Raw genomic sequence first — 22,192 nt, 5'->3', positions numbered from 1 at the left:
TTGCTGCAAACCTATGATTTTGTTTCCAGAATTCACTTAGAACAATTCTCCAACAAAGCTACCTACTACCCATTAATGTTTGCATGTGGCTCATTCTGTTTATCAAAATTGTACATTTCTAGTGAAATTTACTGCTTTCTTCCTGTCAACAACAAATTAACCATTGTTAAGAGTCTAAATAGCATTCTTTGTAGTACTTACTTTTGAAATGTTAGTTACAGATTATTTAGCAAATAACAAGTGGAGGATGGGCTTTTTAAATCTTAGCAACATATGATTGGCCATTTTAAGTGTCTTTCTTGCATTCAGTGGAATTGATTAAACCAAAATAAAATATAAATTGTCTATTATTTTAATCAGAAAATGTTGATAATTGGACCAGTCCAAAAGTGAATTGAACCTACCTCTACTAATTTCCTCTTGAATTCAACATACCTCTGCCATACTCTCAGGCAGCTAATTCCAGCTCCCAACCACTTGCTGCACTAAACACTGCTGTCTCACAGCGCCAGAGACATGGGTTCAATTCCCACCTTGGGCGACTGTCTGTGTGGAGTTTGCACATTCTCCCCGTGTCTGCGTGGGTTTCCTCCGAGTGCTCTGGTTTCCTCCCACGTTAGGTGAGTTGGCTATGCTAAATTTCCCATAGTGTTAGGTGAAGGGGAATGGGTCTGGGTGGGTTGCTCTGCGGAGGGTCGGTGTGGACTTGTTGGGCCAAAGAGCCTGTTTCCACACTGTAAGTAATCTAATCTAATCTATATCCATATAAACCATTTTGTTCATGTCACAGTTATTTCTTTAGCCAATTACTTTAGCTCTGTCGATAACCTTTCAACCAATGGGAACAGGGTAGTTTTTTGGGCATTAAGGATCAAGATCATTTGTGCATCTGTAAAGAACTGGGAATGGATATACAAATTATATGGAAAATAATAGGAAAGAAGATTCATCAATCAAAAGACTAGTATTTGTAAGTCTGCATGCTTGAGGATCAAACTGAAACAGATAAGTACATTGTTTTGAGGCTTTGAGAAAGAATGAATTAGAGTAACAACTTTAAGCAGAGAGCACAACACAGAAGAGGCTGGTCCTGGTTTAATGTGTTAGAAATTTTGTTGATTCACAATTGTCAATGTTAGATGGACACGTTTTTAGGAAGTGTCTTCAATTTAAATTACTTCAGCTCACAATTTGAACCTTGAATATAGTTTGGTGGTAATTAACATACCTGGGCTCTCGAGATGTTTCTAGACAGAATTTGAAATGGTTGTCATCCCACTGAGATACAACTAGGGAGCAGAGTGGTGACTAGTTGAGGAAAGTAAGGAAAGGTAGAATGTCCAAAGTAATCTAACATCAGCAGTAAGATTGAAGAACTTACTTTCTTTGAAGTGTATGAAGTTTTGGGAATGAACATCAAAAGGATTACACAGACATCAGAATACAGGAGATATTCTTAAAGGGGTAAGGATAAGTCTGCAAATCAGTTTGACAGAATCGGGGAAAGTATCGGGAGGCTGGGGACATGTGGAAAATTATTGATAAAATACAGAAGTCGGGAATTAATTTGATCCTCACTGCACAAAGGAAAAAAAGACTGATAAGTAACGAATCCAGCTCATCAGCTGAAGTTTGATTCTAATTACTTCTCTTTGTATGGAGTTGTACTTGGTACAATCAGTTGAATCAGAAATGTTTACAAGGCCACATAGTCAGGGTGGGAGCATTTGGATTTATAGGGTTTGAATTTGCCAATATAATGAGCATTGAACTAGAGCATGCTTGTGTTCCTAATCATCAAATTATTATTTTTTCAAGAGTATTTTTAAGTACATATTTTGCATGTATTGTGTGTTTCATTCATCTGTGTTCACTCGATCTCTTTATATCATAAAATTTATTGATTTTTAGGAACAGAATATGTAACCATAAGTAAAATTTATCCGTCTACCTGGGTTAAGTACCATTTGCAGAAGTTTGGTCTATTCCCTTAGAGACTTCCCATTCATTTGCAGAGACTTGAGTTTTTCTGCTTCTGTGGCACACTGAGTTCTTGGCCCATGTAAAGGCTGCTGGGACACTGTCAATCCTTCTCTATCTCCACAAACTACCTGTCATACAGCTCATCTGAACTTAACTGCTTTAATGGAGCAAATGGGATTCTATTCTTTAGTGTACAGCATTTGACTACAGTTAATTTAGAGGCTTATTTATCTGACCCCTTGGATGTAAGTGGTCAGCACTGGCAAAACTGAAGTGGCAGCAGTAAAACTGTCCAATTGACAACGTGTACTGTAATACTGGGTAATACATGCACAATATCTTATAAATGTGCCTCTCTGCTCTCCTTTCTGCTGCAGCTCTTCTTTGATAATTACAGCAGTACCTTATTTGTCTGTCTTCCCTGTGCCCGGTCATATGTCTCCCTTATATTACATTCCTCCCTATTGAAATTGCCTCCAGGTCAAGGGTCACCAGATCGTATGAACCAGTATTTCTTCTTACTCAAGAAGGTTGCAATTGATTCTTTTACAATTGATACAAACTCTTGTCAGTCAATTTTAAACATTTTAAATTATTACAGATTTCAATTTTAATGAAATTATAAACGTTCTTTATTGCTTTGGTTCTGGGTCAAATGTCATCACAATCCTGTAATTATTTTTCCATATGACAACTCACAGAATAAAGAAATGTTCTCAAATATCCACCTTTGGGCTTTTTCTAGACTACTGAAGCAATTCTGTATCACATGAATTATCTCTTCCCTATATTCCAATTTAACTCACTCACTGAAGGATTTGTGATTTTAAATTTTCTTGGAGGAATGATATATTTCTGCATTGTTGTATTTAACTGTTGTTGTTTCTTTTATTTAAATTATTTACTTAAAGCTTTCACAGGATTATTTGTATTATTTTGTAGATGTAGCTGATTTCTTTGATCGGTGTTTTAAATTGTGCAATCACTTCAATTGTGTTAAATATTGTGTTCTTCAGCATGTTATTTTAAATGTTGCAATTATTTTCTTTAATTACTGGATACTGAATTAGAAATAATGCTTTATTATTAATAAGCTTTGCTAAGCAAGAATATTTAACTTCTATCTTCATACTTGCCTTTTCAATGATTTTCTTTAATACTATAAATTAATGCTTCAGTGTTTCAGAACAATCTCCTATTTTTGTAGAAATAAATATTTCAAACATTTAAAGATCGTTGAAATGCTTTAAAATTGCTGCATTTTTATTTTCTTCCAAGCTTTTCTCCTGAAAAATATTAGCATCACATTATTGATTAGTTTTGCCTCACTAAGTTTCCTTTTCACTCATCCATCGAGTAGAGACTTGATACCAAGAATTCCTAACAAGAAAGTCAGGGCAGTTGCCCAATGGCTCCTGTCCATTATTTGCTCCTCCAAGCCTCTATCTTGAAACCCCAGTGCCAACATCTTAGGATGAGCGCCATGGACAGTGACACCAGTCATCAAATGGAACCAAGTTGTTGACCAAGAGGCCACAGTCAGTCCTAAGAGTGAGCAGAATGGAGGTCAAGGTTGTTATCAGAGGACACTGCTGTATAGGGAAGTGGGGGCATTCAGTGCTGTATATTGGAGACAGCAACCTGAGATGCAGTGGAGACAAAGATGGTGAAGGGGAAAATTTGACATTTGAATTGAAGGGAAGACGATAGGACCTGGCAGGATATTGGATACTATAGGAGCAAGCGTGCATCGTGATGATGGACAGGCCAAAACTGTAAGGACAGGCTAAGGAGATAAGAATATGAGTTGCAGTTGCAATTCAAAATGGTGTATGGGGAACATGTGGAGGATCAGTTGTGATGTGCTGTCCATGGAGTGACCGATAGAAGGAAAGATGGGGCTTACGGTTAGCCTTGATGACCAGGCTGGGCCAGTGGCTCATTGTACCAAGTGGAACTTCTGTTTCCTGCTATGCTCACACAATTCCTCAATGCAAACTGCAAATTGCAAATGGCAAATGGCTTGTGCTTAGAAGAATAAGTGATGAATGGGAGTCCCTGAGCAACTGGTCTGACTTTCATGTTAGAAATTCTTGGTTTCTAGTCTCTATCTCTATCCAGTGGATGGGCAGAATCAGTTTCTTTTCTGTCCCAACGCTACAGGTTCTACTTCTGAGTGATGGGAGACTCTTCAAGGGGCAATTGCATCAATAATACATTTGCATAGTATAGATTAATGTCATTTGCATTTATAGCATTATGCATGTGAAATACAAGCAGTGTCCAATTGCATGGGCTGCAAATCCTGGCCATGAGCAATCTTGGTCATATTATTGGTCTTTAGGCCTTCATCACAATCTTCTCTGTAAAGAGGTAACCACAGATGATATTGAAAGTGGCACTTGAGGATCACAATTCACAAAGATAATGCAAATTTTCTTAGGCTGAACAGGACCACGGAATTGACTTCTATCACAGTGAACTATAAGTGTTCTACAACATGCTGTTATTTGCATCAATGTTTTTCTTGGGTAATTTGAGGCTGGAAGACCAAAATCTCAGGACTCATGAAGACTTCCAATTGCCTGCTGTCTCTTTGTCACATAACTTGGCATTGCCTTCATTCATCAGAATAATGTCCAACCTCATGTATTGGCATACCACAGCTCTGCTGCTGGAGGGCTCACGAGATGGAGGAAAATGTTAACCCATCATTTTTGAGTGAACTGAATGCTGACTGCTCACAATAAAAAAGGACATACTCAGCTTATTCTGCTCCCACCCAGGTTCAGTGCAAGCATGGCTGATAGATCCTGAAAAAGGGTGGGTTATGGAAGTATTATTGTGACACAACAAAAGCACAGAGAAATGGTGGAGGAACAGATGTACCGGCAAGCCGAGGAATATTAGCAACATCCAGCAGTTGCTGAGCCACCTGTTAATGATCCTTACAGAAAGTGTGAGATATACAGGAAGACTAGAGTCTTTCATCTTTACTCCAGAAAGCACAGTGCCAGCACAAGCTAAAGACATGCTGGGACACTGTCACAGTACCAGGTCAACTGCTGGACTGGAACCTGCGACATGATGGAGTGACTGTTAAGGTGACAGCTACGTTAAACTTTCAGGCAATTCGAGAGCTGTGTGGGATCTACCCACAAATGTATCAAGGCCGTTACTGATGCTATTTGTGCCCGATCACGCCATTTTATCTCATTTCCCCCTGAGGTCAGTGCTGCAATCTGGGCAGTGGGTTTTAGCAACAGAGCTGTCTTCCCCAGATGCAGGGCAGGTTTGGATTTTACACAGGATGTGCTGAAAATATCCTATTATAATGCAGCAGAGTTCATTGACAGGAAGGGATCCAGTCCAACAGTGTGAAGGTCACAGATGATCATCAGTAACACACCTCAGAAGGTACCTGGGAGTTGCCTAAATCATTGAAAATGCTCATCTTCCTACTGCAATTGAGGAGACAGATGTCTCACATGGGTGGTTCTTGGGAGACATTAACTCAGCAAAAGCAGCTGATGATGCCATTGCATAACCACCACATGAGGCCAAACGAGAAATAAATGCAACCATGCTTCGGCCAGCACCATGTTGGATCAGAGGGTAGGCCTGAAGATGAGTGCCTGAAGCTTGGTTCAGCCTTGGAGTTGGCCGGGGTGGGGGTGGGGGTGGGTGAGGGGTTTACAGTACAGACTGTATGGCAGAAATTGCCATACAATTCTTGTATTCTGTGCCCTGAACAACTGGAGGAGACAAAGAGGGGAATATGTGGTGGAGGCAGGTAAAATCACAAAATTTAAAAGGCACTTGGATGGTAATATGCATAGGAAGGGTTTACAGGGATCTGGGCCTACTGATGGCAAATGGGACTAAGTCAGATTGAGATGTCTGATCAAGGTGGGTGAGCCGGACCAAAAGGTCTGTTTCAGTGCTGTACGACTCTATGATGGAGGCTGATGATTTGGGAGAGCAGGAGCAGTCTCCTGAGGAGGGAGATGAAGACATCAAGCAGGAGAAACGTCATCTTCTGCAGGAATAGTATGCATACCAAATGCCCTCTTCACTATCCTATCTATCTGAGACTTCCAAGGAACAATGAACCGGTGCTGCGAAGTTTCTTTGTTCAGCAACACTCCCCAGGACCTTACTATTAAGTGTATAAGTCCTGTCCTGATTTGCCTTTCCAAAATGCAGTAACTCACATTTATCTAAATTAAACTCCATCTACCACTCCTCAGTCCATTGGCCCATTTCATCAAGGTCCCATTGTACTCTGGGGTAACCTCCTTCATTGTCCACTACACTTTCAATTTTAGTATCATCTGCAAACTTACTAACCATATCTCCCATATCTCCCAAGAGTAGGTCAAGTTTTGCTCCTTCTCTAGTAGATATATCCACAAACTGAATCAGAAAATTTTCTTATACACACTTAACGAATTATTTTCCAACCAAGCCCTTAACAACATGACAGTCCCAGTCTATGTTTGCAAAGTCAACATCCCCTACCATTACCACCCCATTACTCTTACACATAATTGAGATCTCCTTACAAATTTGTTTCTCAATTTCCCACTGATTATTGGGGAGGTCAATAGTATAATCCTAATCAGGTAATCATCTCTTTGTTATTTCTCAGTTCCACCCAAATAACTTCCCTGGACATATTCCCAGGAATATCCTCCCTAAGTACAGCCATCAGGTTATCCCGAATCAAAAACACCTCTCCCATCCTCTCTTGCTCCCCTTTCAATCCTTCTATAGCATCTAGTGGGAACATTAAGCTGCCCGATCTGTCCATCCCTGAGTCACTTCTCTGTAATTGCGCTGATCTCCCAGTCCCATGCTCCCAACCATGCCCTGAGTTCATCTGCCTTACCTGTTAGGCCTCTTGCACTGAAATGAATGCAGTTTAATTTATCAGTCCTACCTTGTATAAGAGGAACAAGAGAGAAGAGAGAAACTAGCTGCAAATATAAGAGGGAATCCATGCTAATCTTCTCTGTGTCATTCAAATTTTAGTTTATGTGCTGTCGAAGTGAGCACATACACTAAACTTGGAACAATAAAGAACAGAACAGCATGGTCCCTGTGCAAAGATGACAGGCAAGTTTTTGAAACATTCCTTTTTTATATCACTTCTCGATCTTTTGGCTCACAACATGGTAGTTGTCAGTTTAATATCGGATATGTCCCTTATCTGGGTTCCATATATTAAATTCACTTTTGGGGCAGGAAGATGGACCACTCTATGCATTGACCTGGTATTGCAGTGTCTCAGGGAACAGTGTATTCAATGTTCGCAAAGTTAAAAACAGCTATAAAAGGAAACTAAAAGTCTTCTATAGACATATAAATAGTGAAAAGGTGATTAAGTGAGGGGTGGGGCTTATTAGGGACCAAAAGAGTGATGTACTCATAGAGTTAAGGGGTAAGACTGAGGTATTAAATATATATTTTATATCTGCATTTACCAAGGGAAACAAATAAACTATCTGCTATGTGTCTGTTAATTCCACCAACCTATCCATATTCCGATGCTTCCTATGTTGTGGTGAAAGAGAAGATAGTTCAACATTTATAGAATTGTAGAATTTTACAGTACAGAAGGAGGCCATAGCAGCTAACCTGGTAGTCCCATTCTCCAGCCCTTTCCAGCTTTGTCTTGAAGCCTTCTGTGCAATCCACCTTCACCATTCTCCCTGGCATGCATTCCAAATCCAAACAGCTCTCTGAGTAAAGAAGTTTCTCCTCAGCTCACTCTAGCTCTTGGAGTTTAAAACAGATAAGGAGGAGGTTTGGAATAGGCTGTTTTTACTTAAAGTTGATACAGCACCAAAATCAGAAGGCTTGTATCCAAGAATACTGAAGCAAGTGAGATTAGAAAATGTGGAGACGACGGTCATAATTCTCTAATCTTCGGTACACTTGAATGGCGGCAAAGAAATGGGGAATTGAAAATGTTACACTTCTGTTCAAAACGAAAATGTAAAGAGAAGCCCAGCAACACAGGTCAGTCAGTTTAAGCTCAGTGGTAGGGTAGCATCCCGAAATGATAATTTGAAACAAAATTGTCACTTGGACAAGTATGGGTTAATTAAGGAAGGTTAGCACAAAATTGTTAATGGCAAATTATGTTTAACTGACTCACTTTAGTTATTTTAATGCATTAACAGATATAATGTATTTATTTTCTCTGAAAGTTTTGAGCATCCTTGGAACTTTGTTACTGAAAAGGTGGAGGAAGCAGAGATATTGAATATTTTAATGTAGAAGTGAACAGATTCTTGATAAGCATGGTGACAAAAGGTCTTCAAGGATAGGTAGAAATGTGAATTTGAAATTAACATTAAATCATCTCAAATATCAGAGCAGTTCAAGTGTTTGAATGGTCTACTCCAGCTCCTTTTATGTATGTTCATATGTTAACAGAATAATGAGTTTAACATGATATACATGGATTCCTAGAATGCATTTGATACAGTACACACTTGCACACAAAACATGGAATAAAAGAGACAGTAGCAAACTTAAGATGAAACTGGCTGAGTGACATGAAACTGAGAGCAATGGTTTCTGGTTGTTTTCAGACTGGATGAAAGTTTGTAATTGCATGGGTGGCACAATCCTCAGGCATTGGTGAGGGACCGTTGGCCTTTCTGATATGTATTGATGACTTAGACGTTGGTGTACCAGATATAACCCCAAAACTTTTGGATGAAGTGAAACTTGGAAATGGTGTGCAGTAAGTAGTGTAGAACTTCAAAAGAACATACTCGAGTTGGTGACGTTGCAAGTAATTGCACTGGAGCAGATAGTGAGGAGCTGCTGCTTGAACTGTTGAGTTCATAAGGTGTGAACATACTCATAGTGCTGCTAGGAAGCAGGTTCAAGAGTGAAGCAAACATCTCGTTCCAAGCAAGGACAATCTGTCACTTGAAGGGTAACTTCCAGATGGTGGTGTTCATAAGCATCTGCTGCTCTTCTCCTTCTAGATGGTCACAGGTTTAGAACGTACTGTTGGAGGGGGAATTACTGCAATGTATCTTGTACATTTTACTGCAGCAGCTGCTGCGTGTTAATGGTGAAGAAAGTAAATATTAAATCTAATGGATAGGGTGTCAAATAAGTGAGCTAGTTTGTTCCAGATGGATTTAAGCTTCATGAATATTGTTGGAGTTGCTCTCATCTGGACAAGGTGGACAGCATTCCATCATATTCCTGAACTGCATTTTGGAAGGCACTGGGGAGTCAGAATACAAGATATGCAACACAGGATTCCGAGCCTATGACCTGCTGTCTTTGCTCTAGTATTTATGCGATTGTTCCACTCCATTGCTGCTTAATGGTAAACCTTAGGATGTTGATAGTGGGAGGTTCAGCGATGTTAATGACATTGAACCTCAAGGAGCGATGGTTAGATTCTCTCTTGGTAGAGATGGTCTTTGTCTGACAATGTGTGGCATAAAGTATACTTTGCTGCATTAAAAGCTAAAGTCTGGAGATCATTCAGGATATCATTACAGCATTCGAACAGGGGCTACTTCTGTACCTGTAGCGCTGAACTTTATGCAACATTCATTGAACAGCCCAACTTTTGACGTTCCGATGTTGGGAATAACATTCATGATGCAGCTGAAAATGGTTAGTTTGAGGACATTACCCTGAGGACCTCCTGTGGAAATTACCTGGAGTTGAGATGGCTGACCTCCAACAGGCATAATCATGTTCTTTTGTAGCAGAAACGACACTAACCAGTGAAGAGTTTTTCCCCTGATTCCTGTTCATTCCAGATTTACTCAGGCTCCTTGATACTCCACTAAATACAGTTTTTATGTCAAAGACATCACCTCACTTACCGTGTACAGTTCTTTTGTAAATATTTGGATAATGTGGCCCTGAGAGAACCTGATGAGATACCAACTCAGCATCAGTCAGAAGGTTATTCCTTGGCAAGTATAGCACTAACAATGACCTCATCCACCACCATACTGACTATTGAGAATGCACTGAGAAAGTGGTAATTGACCCAGGTTGAATTTGTCTTGCCCAGGACATGTTGTTCACACTGTCAGGTAGATGTCAGCCTCATAGTGGATCTGAACAGCTGTCTGAGGACATGGCTAGTTTTGGAGCACAAATCTTCAGACTTCTTGCCAAAATGTCATAAGGTCCATCGACTTTGTGGAATCCTGTGCCTGTAAGTATTTCTTGCTGTCACTGAGTGAATCAATGTGGTTGAAAACTGGCATCTGAAATGCTGGGGACCACAGGAGGAGGCCAAAATGGATTATCCAAGCATTTCAGCCTTATGGTTTGTACTAATATGCTAGCTGTCTCATCATCGAGGCTGGTGACATCTGTGGAGCCTTCTTTTCTGTTAGTTGTTTAACTGTTCAGCACCGTTCATGACTGGATGTGGCAGAAGTTTTATTTATTCTTTCACTATTATGAGTATCACTGCATGGGCCAGCATTTATTGCTTGTCTCAGATTGCCTGCAAGAAGATGCTGCACTCCAATTGGTATAGGTTTTGATCTGATTTGTTAGTTGTTGGATTATCCCAGGATTGAGAAATTTCAGTTACCTTGATAAGTTGTTGATGTTGGAGCAGGTTTCTTCATAGAAGAGGAAATTTGAGAAATTTGAAAGAGTTTTTTAACATCATGAGAGATCCAGACAAAGTAGAAAGAGAAAAAAATCATCCCACTGGTGAAATGATCAAGTACATAAAGTACAGATTTAAGGTAATTAAGAAAACAAACTGTGGCAACATGAGGAAAAATCTATTTACACAGTCAGTAGGTAGGATTGGAATGTATACCTGAAAGTACAATGGCATTATGTTCAATCAAGACAGTCCAGAGTGAATTGGGTTGTAATCTGAAAAGAAAGAATATGCAGGGTTACAGATAGAGATCAGGGGAATGACACAGCTTGAATTGTCCTTATTGGTGATAGTGCAAACATTACAGACTGAATGGCCTCCATCAGTGCTGTAATCATTTTATGATCTTGAGGTCATGGGGGTACTTGAATATGACAACTAGAATTTGAACCCACAGTTGGAAATGGGAAGCCACTGTGGATCATTGAGAACACAGGTGATGAGTGAATGGGTGAGTAAGGATACAGAGCTTTGGACGATCTCAGATTCATGAGAGATAGAAGGTGGAGTTCATTTAACCAATCAGGTTAAGAGATAACAAAGTCATAAGTGAGGGTTTCAGGAGCAAATGAACTGAAACATGGGTGGTGATGTTGCAGAGGTTGCAATAGGTTGCCTTCAGTGAACAGGAAAAAAAATCTGGCAGATGGCATTTAATATGAGGAAATATGAAATTGTTCACTTTAGCAGAAAAGGCAGAGACTTGGTTAAATGGTGAATGACTGCAGAATTCCAAGGTGCACGTGATCTAGGTATCCCTATGATATGCCTATTCTTACGTATAAAGGTACATTGAATAATTAAGAAGGCTGATTGCATTCAATCCTTTATTACAAAAGGAATTGATCACAAAAATAAGAATGTTCTGTTTCCTTTATACAGAACATTAGTGAGAGCATATCTTAAATATGTAGTTTTGGGCTCCTTATTTAAGGATGGAGGTAAATTAATTAGAGACAGTTATTAGATTTGTACCTGGAATGAAGAAATTACTTCTGAGGCTGGACAGGCTGGAGCTGTTCCTTCTGGTGTTAGAATGACTGAAGAACCCTAAAGTAATTGTAGACATCTTTCATTTTTAATCCCTAAGTATGTTTTTTTTTAATATAAATAGGGACAGCTACAGAGAGGAAAAAAATTACGGCGAATGTAATATTGCACCTGTGAAGTATCAGGGAAACTTAAGGGTGAGACTTAAGAACAAGGTTAATGAGAGATTTGACTACCTCATTCTCAGCAGAAAGCAACCACTTGCAAACAGCAGTTGTGCCTTATGACATCGTCAAATGATATCCAAAGAATTCCAAGATTGGGATGCAGATTCAGTGTGGCTTTGAAAACAAAGTGCAGGTGTGATTGGGGGATGGGCAATAACAGTTAAATCCGCATTTAACCTGTAGCTAGATTCAACATGCAATCACTATTGCAGCTCAAAGCGTTGAAACAATTAAAGTGGGCAGTTTCCAAACCTTGACATTGTGCCCTGCACATTTACATCTAAGTCATCAAGACACATAGTTCCAACACCACATCAGCTAATACTCTCCAGGTCTTGCAAAGAGATCTGTCCGAAGACAGACTATAAACTGATTTTCATGTGTAACCTGAAGAAACGTCATTTTCCTCCAACAACGTACTTTTCTGTTACTAAAACCCAGGTCTTGTTAAAGTACAAATAAGGAATCAATTTGAAATCTTGCTCATCAAGAGAAACTAGAGGGTTTCCTGCCCATCGCGAACTAAAATCACAATCTGCTGCCTTTTGCAGTGGAGCAAAAAAAGTGTCTTTGTATAATTTACACTAAAACAATAAGCTCTGCTGTTAAATGCTGCTAAAGCTAACCAACTTGCATTGGTCACAATTGGGGCTTGCATGTCAATAACAATTGCCTAGTTGGCTGGACAGCTGGATTACAATGCAGAATGGTGCCAACTGCGTGGGTTCTAATCTTGAACTGGCTGGCATTACTACTCTCCTCAACCTCTCCACTAGCCTAAGACCCTCAGGTTAAACCACCATCAGTCGTCTCTCTCTCTCTCTCGTCAGAGAGCAGCCTCCACGGTCCCGAAGGACGGTTCTGTAAAGCTTAATGGTTCTCGATAAAAGACGGATTTGTCTCTTCTCGGGTATTATGCCCAATTCTAGGAACACAGAATATGCAGCTCTCTCTCTCTCTCTCTCCAAGAAGGAGGTGAAGTTGAAAGTTGGTTCAGGAGGAATTCAACGTTGACAATCTTTCAAGTGGAAAAGGGGTGATGTGTAGCCTGATTGCCTACGTTTTACTTCGTCTATTTCACCAAATTGGCTATAAATATAGAAGCCCCATTAGTGTGTGTGTGTGCGAGAGAAAGCACATCATTGCGTTTCTATCGAGATTTTGATGTACAATTACGACCATCGCTAGAAGGTCTGTCAAAATACAGCTGTTGCCTCTTTGATCTGAAGCTCAGAGTGAATGAGTAATCGCTCCAAATCGTACCTTATTGCTGTACTATACATGTAATTTGTCAAAACTGACAAATTGCTGAGGGTGCTTAGGGGCGATCTGTGTGCAAATACTTGTTATCTTTTTGTGCATGGACACTCTGACTCATGCAGGGTGGTCGGTTCCTCCACAGTCTGAACGCCCTTTTGTCTCCCATTTTCCTTCATTAATAGTGCTGTTAAACACTACTGTTTCAAAACGGTTCTTTATGGAGAGAAAATTACACTTAAGTAGGGCTGAATCGATGCGGACAGGAAGAGTTCCTGCCGGCTTTGTTCGCTGTCTGTAGGTCGGCGCTGACACAGCCTGGTGTGTGTGCTGCTCCCGGTATATTGGGGCTCATTGATTGGAATGTTCTTAACTGTTCTCTGTAAACAGGCAATTCTTGCTGCGAGGAGTTTGTATTGAGACTTCACGTTCCTCACTCCACTATTCAAAGCCTGTTGTTTCAGTAAACTTCGGTAAAGGAACTCTATGTCTTAACAGTTTGACCAAATGTTCAAGGTTGCTGATAAAACGGACAATACATTACACACCAGTACATTATCGTTTAACAGTTGGCTTAATCAAACTTCTAAATGTAGAAAGCGATATAAGCGAGTGGGTAATATTTTCTACACATTATGTTAAAGAAACGTGAAACGATTAGTGAAGTGATTCTGTTAAAACAATCTATAATTACGACATTTATCCCTACTGACATCAGTATGAAATATGTGTAGAAGTCTTGGACTTGACACTGAAATATTACCGTCACAGTCAATGCAATAGATCGGCGAGGGTATTTGATATTGAACAGTTAGAAAGTTAACCTCTTATTTATGGCTTAGCTGTCAATGCTTTTTCCCCCCTGTTTTGATCGTAATTTCACGGCCCCGAATTGGCCCGGTTTGTGGTCACGTTAGTGTGTGAGTGAGTGAGAGAGAGAGAGACATCAAAAGTAAAGGGTTGAGAGTCTATCTCGGGTGCTCCCGTCAGAACTGAAAGTGCTGTTCGCCTCGGGAGCCAGAGGTAAAAACAATGACTGCAGATGCTGGAAACCAGATTCTGGATTAGTGGTGCTGGAAGAGCACAGCAGTTCAGGCAGCATCCGAGGAGCTTCCAAATCGACGGTTCGGGCAAAAGCCCTTCATCAGAATGAGACTTTCTCGGAGCTGTCGTCGTTCGGCTAGCTCCAGTAGACCACCCCGTCAGAAAACGTTTCCAAAACCAGGAGAGGCAGAACGGACCACGTGTAACCTGAGAGTTCTGTGCGTACAATAAAGATGGAGAGACCAGGTGGAGCCCAGTCTTAGAGACACTGATTGCAAGTCGCTGTTTCTGATGAGGAATACGAAATCTTACAAAACCATTGAAGAAGAATTAGAAACAAAATTGCTGGAAAAGCTCAACAGGTCTGGCAGCGTTCCGTGGAGAGAAATCAGAGCGACCTGCTGAGTTTTTCCAGCAATTTCTGACTTGCAGCATCTTGCGGTTTGTATGGAGAATAATTCGCCACTGTTGAATTGTAGCGAGGAGCACTTCGAACTCAGCAAGGTCCCACAGAGAGCCAGCAGGAGAATTCGTTGAGGGAGAAATATTGAGCAGGACCCCGGGTGAAATCACACCTTCTCATGAGGAGACCTCGGTTTAACCTCTCATCTGAAAGATGGCACTCGACTTTCTGACAGTGCTGCACCCCACCGGCACTGCACTGCGGTGTCCCCACTCAAATCGCTGGAGTGGGATTTGAACCCGGCCGGACCCGGCTCTCTCAAAAGCGACATCAGGGAACCGCAGCTCCAAAGAGCGTGCCAAGCCCTGTCAGGGAACCAGCATTTCAGTTATTTACGAAAACAGAAAGTGCTGGAGAAACTCAGCAGGTCTGTCAGCTAGACCCCTTGTCTCCTTATTTCAGATCGGTAGCGTCCCCGCTCTTGGGGGCGGGGGGGGGGGGGGGGAGTGTGGGGGGTAGAGTGGTCTCTTGCATGTTTGTGGTACAGCTGAGTGGTTCAGCTGATCAGGGGAGAAGGTGAGGACTGCAGATGCTGGAGATCAGAGTCAAAAAGTGTGGCGCAGGAAAAGCGCAGCAAGTCAGGCAGCATCCCAGGAGCAAGAAAATCGACGTTTCGAGCAAAATCTCTTGCTGTATATTTGATTTGGCTGATCAGAAGAACCCAGGGAGCGCCAGTGTCTGCTGTGAGTGGGGGATGGAGAGCAGCAGTTTAATTCATTGAGGTATAATTGCCTGTTATTAAAACGTGTCTCTGGCTCTTTGTGATGCAGTCTTTTTTAAGGGGCGGCAAGTATACAGTAACAGAGCAAACTCGGCTTGTCTGCAGACTGTGACACTGTAATTATTAACGCTGAAATCAAGCAATTACATTCGTTGTTTCGGAATCAGAGGGAAAATTAGGTACAGCACTACTTTTTCTGCTCAAACCTTCAACGAGGGCCAGCAGTTTATCGTCCGCCAATTTCTGTCACTGTATGTAATGTGTTATAAACCCGAGGTAAAGATTCATATGTGGCCGAGGAGTACACGCGAGTAACAGTCATAGTTCAACTTCGAGAGGTTTATGTAACGCATCATTGGCAGACCGGCTTCAATTACTACAGATTACATTGTCGATTTATCAATGGAGCAATCACTTAACGGTAATAACTCTGGTTCCTTCCTGTATATTTGGTTCACAGATTAATTTTCCAAGCGCTCACGTTGGGATCCATAGTTTGTTTAGCACACTGCAAGTTGTGTACACAGCAAAGGTTTCCGGACGCCTCATCGCTTTTAACCTGCCTCTGTGCTTTCTAAACTTTAATGAAACTGAACCCATGTAAAAAAAAAGCTTGCATTCGATTGGCATCTTTCATGGCATCGAGGCATCTAAAGTTCTTCAGAAGAGAGTTAAAAATCACACAACACCAAGTTATAGTCCAACAGGTTTATAGGGAGATACAAGCTTCCAGAGCGAGCTAGCTACCTGATGAAGGAGCGGCGCTCGGAAAGCTAGTGCTTCTAAGTAAACCTCAATGCAACACCAGCACCTCCACTTCAGAATAGAGATAGAGTGCTTGTGGCTGGTGTAAAGAAAACAATTTCTCTCTCAATGTCAGAAGAATGAAAGAGCTGGTCAGTGGTTTCTGGAAGTAAGGTGGAGGGCACAGTCTTATCGACATCAATGGTGCTGAGGTGGAGGTGGTCAACTGAGTCAAGTTCCCAGGAATAATCATCAGCAACAATCTGCCATGGTTCACTCACGTTGATGTGACAGTCAAGAAACAATGCCTCTACTTCCTCAGCCGAAGGAAATTCGGCATGGCCGTAAAGACTCTTTTATAGATGCACCAGAGAAACCTTTCAATCTTGATGCACCATGGCTTGGTATGGCAACTACTCTGGCAAGACCGTAAGAAACTACAGAGAGTTGTGAACGCAGTCCAGTCCATCAGGCCAGCCAACCTTCTATCCATTGACATCAACAACGACAACAACAAAATCAGCAATTGCTGAAAAAGCTCAGCAGGTCTGGCAGCATCTGTGGAGAGAGATCAGAGTTAACATTTTGGGTTGGTGATCCTTCCTCAGAACTTCCATCCATTGACTCTGTCTATACATCCCGTTGCCTTGGGAAAGCAGCCAACATAATCAAAGACCTCTCCCACCCCCGCTTCCAACCTCTTCCATCCGGCACAAGATACAAAAGCTTAAACACACATACCAACAGATTCAAGAACAGCTTCTTCCCAGCTGTTATTAGACTTCTGAATGGACCTATCAAATTTCAAATTTAATGTTGACCTCACTGTCTGTGCACCTTCTTTGCAGCCGTAACATTATAATCCTCATTCTGTTCTATTATTCTTTTGCACTTTGTATGGTATGATCTGCCTGTACTGCACACAAAACAAAATTTTTCACTATACCTAGGTACATGTGACAATAATAAATCAAATCACATCACAATCAATGAATTATTTGTGAAGTGTATCCACTACTATAAAGTAGGTAATGCATGCAGCCCCATAGCATTGAGAGAATGACCAATTGGTCTTTGCTGTTGCTGATTGCAGAATAAATATTGGCTGAACCCTCAAAGAGCTCACTCATTGAAATAATATTGTGAAGTGTTTGGGTGATCAGCAATGATAATTATGAGTCTATTTTAATGTCGTATCAGAAAGATGGCATATGCAACATTGCAGCAGTCCCTCAGCACATGCTGTCAGAAAGGATCAAATTCTGGAAACTCCAGATTGGTACTGAAATCACAATCTTCTGACTCAGAGAGCAATGTCCTACCAGACAACTGAGAACTGACATCTTGAACAAGTCTGTATTTTGAGGCACAGTTTAACTTCTTATGTTAAAAAAATCTAAATACCACTCATGTAGCACAGTAGAATTTTAAAATTCACCATTTATTATGCATCATTTTATAATTAAACTGCTGACATTTGTGACATTAATAATCTTGGTGTGCTCTTTCTTTATTTGCCTCATTTCTTTAAACCACACTGTAATTTATGTGCCATTTACATTCTCACAGAATTTTGTTTTTGGACAGGTGGATTTTGTGGACAAATGTTTTCCTCCTCCATGGTTTTCTTAGCAATTTTTATAGATGCAACATAGAAAGCATCCAATCCAGATGCATCAGAGCTTAGTGTGTTCAACCCAAGATTGCAAGAAATAACAGAGTTGTGAATACAGCCCAGTCCGAGACACAAATCAGCTTTCCATCCATTGACTCTGTCTAGACGCCCCACCACCTCATGAAAGCAGCCAACATAATCAAAGACACCTCCCATCCCGTTATACTCTTTTCCACCCTCTGCCAGTGGGCAGAAGGGACAAAATTTTGAAACCACCGACCAACTCATTCAAGAATAGCTTCTTTCAACTGTTACCAAAACTTTGAACAGACCTCTCTTACATTAAAGTTGATCTTTCTCTGCACCTTCTCTGTAACTGTAACACTACATTCCACATTTTGTTTTGTTATCCTGATGTACTTATGTATGGTATGATTTGCCTGGCTCGTATGCAAAACAATACTTTTTACTGTATCGCAATACATACGACAATAATAAATCTAATCAAATCACAAATTACCGAAGTTTTACAATGCACACAATGTTCTTTTAAACCCAATTACCCATTAACGCAGTGCAGCAAGTTAAGGCTAGTACTTTAGAGTTTAAGGATCTTTTGAGTGATGAAATTTATGTCTGCACACAGTTAATTAATCCCTCCTTCCCAGAAAGGAACCTAGTAAAACTGCAGAATCTCATTTCTGCATGTAGCATTTTGCTCTTACAGACTTTTAAAATTAATACTTTGCATCTTTTTCTTGCTCTTTTTCCATTTCTTAATCCAATTTCCCCTCCCTCTGTTTTCTTTATCTTGGTTTGTCTCAAATTAACCCTATTCCCTTTTGTTATTCCTCTATTTCTCAACCTTTAAATCAAATTGGTTAAAGACATAGACTCTTAATACTCTGATAGGCCAAGATCCCTTCCGTGCTGTTTCTCTTGGTGTTTCATTACTAGTTTTTAATTACAGCAATCTACAGGTCGGGATATTTCAAACCGAAGGGTTCCAGGAAAGTTATAAATCATAAGGCATGCTACTGCAAACTCTACACAAATAGTATAATGATACGACATGGCTATGATATCTTTGAGATCTGAGTGAAGCTGACTGCCAAGATATGGGAATATGACTGAGGTTATAGAACAATTTATCAGTGCGCATTAAATTAACTACCAAGTAAATGGCCAAATGGCCTGTTTCCACGCTGTAGGGATTCTGTCATCTAATCAATTGGGCAGAAGAACCTAATTAGAATTTGTAAGTACAATCATTTACTAGTTTTGGGCTGAAATTACCTCACAGGTTCTTTAGGGTCTGATCAAAATTAATACAAGAAGACACATGCACATTCGTATGAAGCAAATTTATTAGCTTAATCTACTTAATATGTATTAGAGACATATGCAAACTAATGAGCGAGTCTATTAGCTTAAACTACACTGTAACCTTCACAACAGGCTGAGAAACAAGTCCAGGTGGGCCCATGTGACAACACAACCTGACAGTTCTCACTTACAATTCAGTTTCATGTGGTTACCTCACAGTCAAAACAGACTGCTTTTGCATTTGGCCCTTTTTTCATTCACTTTTCCACTTTATTCCAATTGTTCATTGTCATGGCATGGTTTGAAGATATCACTTTAAGTCCAACACTATAAACCACCTTCAAAGCAGATGATCAAAACATTATGCAAGCCCATACATGTTGTTCAATAGCTACAATTGGTTATACATGTAATACAGTTTACAGGCCATCACACAGAAGAAACAGGAATTAATAATAACACAACAAATGGAGGCCATAAGAGCAAGGGTACTGTAGAAGCTTTAGGTCACCACCCTTTATATTTGTCCTACCAATCATGCACAGTAAGAGTTCCTAAATTGTCTGCTATGTAGATCAGAGTGTGGTGCTGGAAAAGCACTGCTGGTCAAGCAGCATCTGAGGACCTTATGCTCAAAACGTCAATTCTCCTGCTCCTTGGATGCTGCCTGACCGGCTGTGCTTTTCCAGCACTACACTTTTTGACTCTGATCTCCAGCATCTGCAGTCCTCACTTTCATCTGCTACATAGATCAACTGGTCACGGTTGTTCTGTTGCAAATGAGATAACTGTGCAAGAAAGGCCCACAATTTCTTAAATGTCACATGTGGAAGAACCCTACTCAATCAATTGCTTTTGCAAGATGTGATTGTTGCCTCTATTCTTTAATCAGATAGTGTTTATGTCTAACTGCATCATAGAAAACAATAATCTTGTCCCTTCATAAGTTGATGGGTGGTTCCTCTCTCTTGTCATTAAGATAGACAGTATGAGTGCAGGTCATACACACGTGGTCACGGCCAATTTCATGAATGATTATATCATTGAGTGGTAACCTCTTCCTTACGCAAGTACCCCTATTGTGCTGCAGTGTACATGGTTCAAAGATAGGGTTATGGAAGGGGCATACTAGGCCTTCTGGCCATTGTTCACAATCATCTTCCTGGTGGATTTGGTTGTTATCATCCAGTATTTGCCATAAAACATAGGTGTCCAGATAACATTAAAGCGGTTACTTCATGCCATTCTATCAAACCATATACCTCTAACAAAGTACAATGTGTTTGAATAACTTTGGCACAATGAATCATCTGGGTGTAATACATTTTCTCGATAGTGCTTTTAGCAAATTTCCAAACCATGCTGGTCAGGAACCAATTTGCTAAATCGCTATGTGTTAATGCTTTGGTCCAAACAGTAGATAATTTAATAGCTTCCCTAATTTAGTTGCTCAGTCTTAACAATCACATTTTATAGTGTCTTAATATCCATAAAATTTAATGCACCTTTTCCTGTTTTCAATAAGGCAGTAAACATTTCAATTTGTGTACCTCCTGCTTACGCTTCTCATCTTTTCCCACAGAGATCCCTCACTCCACTGTCCAACACCATCTGAGTCTTAGTTTGGCCTTCTTTCACATACACTAACTGTTCTAACACATTCCAATTTCACCTATAAGTTTGAGTCCATGCACCACACAACTGCTGGAGATAGGGTAACTCTGTATCATCTGAAGGACTCATCCACTCATTCCACCATAACTCCCTCCAGACTCCAATTCCCCTTGTCTCCGTAACGTTTTGACATGATAGCCAATCACCTTTCCAATTTTAATTTTACTTCCTTTTCAATCATACCACTTTCATTGTTTTCAAGTCAGTTTCTCTATGATTATGTGTCAGTGCCTTATAATTTAAACTACCTTTTTTGTGCTTTCCAAGGCACATAACAATTTTGCTAAATAGGTGTGCATGCCTGGGACCTGTTCTTCCATGCATTTTCACCATGTGTTATTTTCCTCAAGTTTGTTACTTCAGATGTAACAATTGCTTTTGCACAGTAACAGCGGTATCCCAAGATCACACTATGCATTCTTGACTATCAGCCGATCTTTCGAAAGATCAAAACTTGATGGAGGGTGCCTGCCTATCCTTCTTGCCTGGCCCTAATGTTCCATGCAGTGGTCAAATCAGCTACTCCAGCTCCCTTTACAAAAAAACTCACAGGTGAGGGCACACAAATCCGCAAGAGAAAACTATTAATTATCTAATTCTATCTGTAATTTGATTTCATTGGACATATTCCATTTAACTACACCCCAGTGAGTCTTCCCTATTTCCATCTGTTGCTATGTCCCTTTTTCCCTGTCACTATTCTTTTATTCTAAGTGTGACCCCCAGTAATTTACCATTAAAACTGATTCAGGAGAAAACCTTGCTGTCCAGAGCAAACAACAAAAAGAAGCATGTTTTTGGAATAGCTTGAAAAGAGACAAACAATTTTTTTTTATTGTGTTGTTTCAAGCATTGCCATATTTAGCTTGTTTGGTCATTCTTACCAAGCAGAGTTAAAAATCACACAACACCAGGGTATAGTCCAACAGGATTTCAACCAGGTGTTGTGTGATTTTTAACTTTAGAGTGGTGCTGGAAAAGCACAGCAGGTCAGGCAGCATCCGAGGAGCATGAAAATTGACATATCGGGTAAAAGCCCTTGGTCAGGATGAAGGGCTTTTGCCTGAAATGTCAATTCTCTGCTCCTCAGATGCTGCCTGACCTGCTGTGCTTTCCCAGCATCACTCTAACCTTGACTTTGATCTCCAGCATCTGCAGTACTCACTTTCACCTATTGATTTCTAACTTTGTCCACCACAGTCCAGCATGGCACCTCTGCATCATGCTTCCCAAACAGTGCATACAATATTCTCAAATGTAACTCAAAGGATTATACTGGTCTTTCCTTCCTTCAAGATTATTTCAAATTCAACAACAAACACAAGTTTCTTCTGTGGACAGCCTCAGCAATGTTTGTTGGCTGATAGCTTTCATCAGTGGTCAGTTAGTGTCTACTCAAACAATATTCTGATTTTGTTTTCACAAATTAAAACCACCTAGACTGTTTCCATTGGCTCTTGTTTTAAAT

General features: G+C 40.4%; 1 non-coding gene and 1 pseudogene across 1 annotated transcript; both read left to right on the top strand.

Moving 5' to 3' along the window:
- The first annotated feature begins 7,022 nt into the window (after positions 1-7,022).
- On the top strand, positions 7,023-7,129 carry LOC140493899 (U6 spliceosomal RNA). Its single transcript, XR_011963784.1, has one exon. It is a non-coding gene; the product is annotated as a U6 spliceosomal RNA (small nuclear RNA).
- LOC140493893 (U2 spliceosomal RNA) lies at positions 7,130-7,293 on the top strand (annotated as a pseudogene).
- The last annotated feature ends 14,899 nt before the right edge of the window (positions 7,294-22,192 follow it).

Source organism: Chiloscyllium punctatum, chromosome 22 (assembly GCF_047496795.1).
Source record: "Chiloscyllium punctatum isolate Juve2018m chromosome 22, sChiPun1.3, whole genome shotgun sequence".
Lineage (NCBI taxonomy): Eukaryota > Metazoa > Chordata > Chondrichthyes > Orectolobiformes > Hemiscylliidae > Chiloscyllium > Chiloscyllium punctatum.
The sequence above is the reverse complement of the archived record's forward strand: the minus strand, read 5'-3'. Positions and strand labels throughout refer to the sequence as shown.